General features: G+C 39.3%; 1 pseudogene; it reads right to left on the minus strand.

Moving 5' to 3' along the window:
* Window positions 1–4,974: 4,974 nt before the first annotated feature.
* LOC138172538 (ADP-sugar pyrophosphatase pseudogene) lies at window positions 4,975–5,935 on the minus strand (annotated as a pseudogene).
* Window positions 5,936–6,384: the final 449 nt, after the last annotated feature.

A 6,384-nucleotide genomic window follows, 5' to 3' on the forward strand; every position in this document is an offset into this window, starting at 1 on the left:
TTCAGTTCAAGTTTCTTTTGAGTGAGCCCCTGTATTAAGTATGGTAAGAAGCAGAATGTGTGAACCCTACAACTTGTGAACCCTACTACTCATAAACTCCTACAACAGGAAGGGAAGGAGCTAATGACCTTATATAAGGAGAGTCCCAGGCTAGAGACAGCAGAACAGAGAAGAGGACTCTTATGATGGCAGTCAAGAAGGAGAAAAATTGTCGCATCCTGGCACTCTATTTGTCTTCTCTGTCTGCATTGATGTTTGTTTTTGATACTTTGTACAGAAGCCCTGGGACATTCCTGGAAACTCTGAAGGAAGATTTTCTGGTCATATGTCTGCAGAACTCCTGGAGGAGGGTTTTAGAGGTCCTGGGACTTTACTGATGATTTGTGCTGACCTCTTGGACCTTGTTTGTGGATCTGTGTTGATTTCTATGTTGATTTATGTTGAATTCTCAGACCTTGTTGGTGGGTCTGAGTTGATTTCACAGGCAGATAGTGTATTGATGATGGTGCTTGCAATGTATATGAATATTATTGTGTTTTTTTCAAGGTTTGCCTTCCCATAAACAGGAACTTTGAAGGATTTGTGGTAGACTGGACACTGTAAACTTCAATATGTTTACAGTGAACTGGATGAAGAACTAGGAAAGGAGCTGGACAAGGAACTGGGAGCTGCCTGCCTTTGAACCAAAGTGACAGTTGGAGCTGGGACCATGGAAGAGGAAGCATGGAAGCTGAGAGTCAGCCTCGAGTCAAACTGAAAGAAGACTTTACTTGGATACTGTGTACTGACTGAAAAGATTATGATTTACTGTGACCTAGGGGTGGAGAACATTGGCTTTTATACTTTGCGATAGATTTAAGGATTTTGTGATTGACTAAATGAACAAACTTTTTTTTAAACTATGTGTCCACTTTGGTGAAAACTATTTGGCCATTTTAGTGATAAGTTGTTGAATTGTGACATGGTGAATGCTTTATTTTGATTTTCTGTGATAAGTTGTAAAATTTTAAATGCTGTATTTTTATTTTCTATGAATATTTTGCTCTGATTTGTTATTGAAAAAATAGAGAGTTTGCTATACTGTGTAATCAGGACCTTGAAAGTTGTTCAGAGCAGCAGTCCTCTGGAAAGCTGCTCATTCTTGGCTTTATACCTTTTAGAAGACATGGATTATACATGTGTTGTCAGCAAAACAGATTTCCATGTAAAAAAAAACAAAGACAAAAAAAGAAATTAAAGTAAAGAAAAAGTATCCTATATCAGAATTCATGCTCCACCAGGTCTTTTTCTTGAAGAAGGATGGTACCTTTCATCATCAATGCTTCAGAATTGCTTGGATGGTTGTATTGCTAAGAATAACTAAGATATTCACAGCAGATCATCATACAATAATATTGCTGCTAGTCTGTACATTGTTCTCCTGGCTCTACTCATTTCACTTTACATCATTTCACTTAAGCCTTTCCAGGTTTTTGTGAGCATAATTGTTCTTTTTTTTTTTTGCTTTCTGGAGGGGGGGAGGCAGGGCAATTGGGGTTAAGTGACTTACCAAAGGTCACGTGGCTAGTAAGCGTTAAGTGTCTGAGGTCGGATTTCAACTCAGGTCCTCCTGAGTCCAGGGCTAGTGCTGTATTCACTGCATGATCTAGCCTCCCTGTGAGCATCATTCTTGTGATTTCTTAGAACACAATAATATTCCATCAAATCATACACCACAACTTGTTCAACCATTTCCATGATTGCAAGCAAAGAAGCAGTTAGCACCTTGTTTCAGCTATTTAATTATTTAGCACCTTGTTTCAAGTTGAACTTTTGATTATATCAAATCTTTTGTTAAGAAGCAGAATTTGTGACCTCCACAATTTGTGAACCCTAGAACCTGTGAACTCCTGTTGCTGATGCAACAGCAAGGGGAGGAGCTAATGATCATGTATAAGGAGAAGCCAAGGCTGGAGAGAAAGAATTGAGAACAGAACTTGTGCCGGCAGAAAAGAGAAGAGAGAAGAAATGAGAACTGAGCATAACTGAGAAGAACTGAGAAGTGAACTCTTGTGGTGGCAGAGTCAAGAATGAGAAAACTTGTGGTATCCTGGCACTCTATATTTGTCTATTCTGTCTGTGTTGATGTTTGTGATCCCTTGCATAGAAGCCCTGGGACCTTCCTGGAAGGCCTGAAAGAGGATTTTCTGCTTGTCTGTTTACAGAAGTCCCAGAGGAGGGATTCAGAGATCCTGGGAATGGACTGATTATTTGTGTTGAGTTCTCAGACCTTGTTTGTGGGTCTGTGTTGATCTCTATGTTGATGTTTTGTGTTGACCTTTTGGACCTTGTTTGTGGGTCCCTGCTGATTTCACAGGCAGATAGTGAATTGGTGATGGTGCCAGCAATGTGTACGGATGTTGTTTTGGCTCTGTTAAGCTTTGTCTTTCCATTAACAGGAACTGTGAAGGACTTGAGGTGGACCGGACACTGTGAGCTTCAATGTGGAATGAGACCCAGACAAGGAACTATAGGAGGAGTTGGACAAGGGGCTGAATCCACGTGAGAGCTGGATATATTCAGGCAAGAAGTGGAACCACGGAATCTGAGAGCCAGATTCCAGTCAAGATGAGAAGACCTCTGAGTATTTAATGCAAAGTGAGAAGATCATGATTTACCATGGCCTAGAAGGGGAATGAGTTTGTATTCTGTATCTTGTACCTCTTCAGGATTATTGAATTTAGGATGATTAGAAACTAATCTCTAATTAAGAAGAAAGAAGACTTTTTGATTGAGAAATTAAAACAATGTCACATAGGGGTACAGAACTTTGATCTTTGTGCTTTGTGTCCCTTAAGGAAGCAAGCCTCCTTAAGGATGATTGAATTAAGGACTTACTAAATGATTGACTTACTAAATGATTATACTTTGTTTAAAACTATGTGACCACTTTGTTGAAAACTATGTGGCAATTTTAGTGATAAGTTGTTATGTCATAACATTGTGAATGCTGTACTTTGATTTCTATGAATGTTTTGCCTTAATTTACTCTGAATAAATAGAGAGTTCACTATACTATGTAATCAGAAGCATGAAGCTGTTCACAGCAGCAGTACTCTGGAAATCTGCTTGTGCTTGGCAATACAGTTCTCCTGTGGATGAACATACTCTCAATTTCTAATATTTGCTATCATAAAAATAGCTGCTAGAAATATTATATATTTTTTTCAATTTATGCGAGTTAAAAACCTAGAAATGGTATTGCTGGGTCAAAGGGTATGCATGGTTTTACAATCATTTGGGTATATATTTAAATTGCTCTACAAAATGTTTGAATCAGTATACAACTTCAGCAATGGCTCATTAGTCTTAATTTAACATATTCACTCCAACATTTGTCCTTTTTTTTCCCTTTTCTATCATCTTAACCAATCTGATAGTATGTGGTGGTAACTCATAGTTGTTTTAATTTGCATCTCTCTTATCAGTAGTCATTTAGAGCATTTTTTAATTGACTATAGAGAGCTTTGATTATTATGAAAACTTCCTGTTTGTATACTTTGACTATCAGTTGAGGAATGTCTCATATTTCTATTAATTTGATTCAATTTTCTATATATTTGAGAATTTCTGTCATCAGAGAAACTTGATGTAATTTTCTTCACCGTAATGATTAAAAACTATGAATTTTCCTTGATCCTATTTCTCCCCCATTTATCCTACTCTCTCCTTTCACCCTGTCTATTCTGAAAAAGTGTTTTGCTTTTGACTCTTACCTCCACCAATATGCCCTCCCTTCTATCAGCCCCAACCTCCCTTCTCTTATCCCTTTCCCTTCCTCCGTTCCTGTATGGTATGATAGATTTCTACACAAACCTGATTGTGTATGTTATTTTCTCTTTGAGTCAATACTAATGAGAGTAAAGTTCATTTGCTCCCCTCACCTATTTCTCCTATTTTCTCCTCCACTCTTAAATGCCTTTTGGGTATCTTTTATATCAGATGATTTACCCCTTCTACCTCTACCTTTCCCCTTCTCCCAGTGCTTTCTTCTTTCAACCCCTTACTATTATTTTAGATGATTATCTCACTTTCAATTCACACCCACGTTTTTTATCTATATATACGCTTTCTAACTGTCCTAATAACAAGAAAGTTTATAACAGTTACAAGTTCTTTTTTCCTACATAGGAATGCAAACTTTTCAATCTTATTGAATCCCTTCTGATTTATTTTTTCCTCTTTACCTTTTTATGCTTCTTTTGAGTGTGTATTTGAAAGTCAAAATTTCTGTTCAGCTTTGGTCTATTCATCAGGAGTGCTTGAAAGTCTTTTATTCCATTGAATTTCCATTTCTACCTTGAAGGATTATACTCAGTTTTTTTGGATAGATGATTCTTGGTTGCAGTCTTACCTCCTTTGCCCTCTGGAATATCATATCCCAAGCCCTCCTCTAATTTAAGGTAGAAAATACTGTGTCCTCTGTTATTCTGACTGGGGCTCCACAATACTTGAAATGTTTCTTTTTAGCTGCTTACAATATTTTGACCTGGGAGCGCGGGAATTTGGCTATAATATTCCTGGGAGGTTTCCTTTGGGGATCTCTTTAAGGAAGTGATTGGTTGATTCTTTCAAATACTAGTTTACCTTCTGGTTCTAGAATATCGGGAGGTTTTTCTTGATAATTTCTTGAAGAATGATGTCTAGACTTTTTTTTTATATTGGCTTTCAGGCAGTCCAATAATTCTTAAGTTATTTCTGCTGAATATATTTTCCAGGTCAATTGCTTTTTTCCAATGAGATATTTCCCATTTTCTTCTATTTTTTTCATTCTATTGATTTTTTTTTTGTTCTTGATGTGTCATAAAATCATTAGTTTCCACTCAACAAATTCTAACTTTTAAGGAATTATTTTCAACATTGAGCATTTGTGCCACCTTTTCCATTTGGCCAACTGCACTTTTTTTTTTTTTACTTTTTTTTGCATTCTATATTGCCTTTATTTTATGGAAAAAGCTAATTCATAATCTACACTATGTGAATACAAAGTCCAAACTCTGAAAGATTGGCGTCATGTATAAAAACATAGGTGAGTCTTGGTCAGTTTCAGAATTTCATGATGGCACTTCAAAGGGTTTTGCATTGGCGGGTTTCAGTGCCAAAGCATAAGAATAGACTCTGGCATCCACCTTGAGATGTTCATCATCTACCAGGTCATCAATTCTCTTCAGGAGATCATTCTTTGGTAAAGAAACTACTTCCACAAATTCTCCATCTCCAAGCTTTGGTTTAGGTCTCACATTTTCAGCCTCATCTCCATTAATCATCACAGTCACTATATGTGTGGTACAATTTGACAAACCTGGGTCCATGCATACAGCTGGAGAACATTCAGCAACATCACCTTTGTAGCCAGTTTCTTCCTCAAGTTCACGAAGAGCGGCTGTCTCTGGGCTTTCATTGTCATCTATGAGACCTGCAGGGAACTCGAAGCAGTAGCCTCCCATTGGGGGTCTGAACTGCTTCACCAGGACAATGCATTCATAATGAAGAGTTCTTTGTAATACTGGGATAATTGCCACACCTTCCGCAGAAAGTTCTTCTTTCCCAGTAGTGCCTTTCACAGTTTCCCAAGTTCTTGTTTTACCAGTGGGATCCACATAAGTTGTTCAAGCTTGACCCATTTTCCTCTGTAATCAACTCTTCTGTTAGGATGGACTCTTTGGTGACTTTATGAGAATCCACAGGAGCTTTGTTCTCCATTTTCAAAAGACGTGATCCTGGCTATCTTCTAGTAAGTTCACTCTGCCTCCAGGTGTCGGCTGCTGGGAAGAGTGTCTTGGTGGGGAAGGGACGGATGGAAGGCGGCGGCGGGAGCTGCGGCTGCAGGCGAAGCCCGTGCCAGCGTCCCAGTCACTGCCACCTCTGGCTGTGAATGGTAGACTGCGCGCGGGCCGCCTTCTGCAGGTAGAAACCCGACTTCGCCGCGGGAGGGGAAGGTGGGTGTATCGGCTCCTGTCCTTCCGGGTCAGGGAGACGCAGAGGGGCTAGATTGTGAATCTCTTCATCTTCTTCTCCCTCCTCAGCTTCCCCAAAGACCTGCGACTGAATCTGCCTGCCCTTCCTTGGGCTTCTAAAAGCCGCCACACACCCCGACCCCTTCCATTCCATGTGTCTCTTCCATCTCTCTTCTCTTCCCCTCCCCCTTTACTTTTTTTTTTTTTTTGGAAGGTGAAGGTAGAGCAATTGGGGTTAAGTTTTTTTGTGTTAAGTGTATGAGGCCACATTTGAACTCAGGTCCTCCTGACTCCAGGGCCAGTGCTCTATTCACCGAGCCACCTAGCAGCCCCACCAATTGCACTTTTTCAATTCTTCTCCCTACTGAATTTTTGTGGCTCCTTTTGT

The sequence above is a fragment of the Petaurus breviceps genome, unplaced genomic scaffold, assembly GCF_028583685.1.
Source record: "Petaurus breviceps papuanus isolate PSGF00001 unplaced genomic scaffold, PetGlider_PUasm1.0 551, whole genome shotgun sequence".
Lineage (NCBI taxonomy): Eukaryota > Metazoa > Chordata > Mammalia > Diprotodontia > Petauridae > Petaurus > Petaurus breviceps.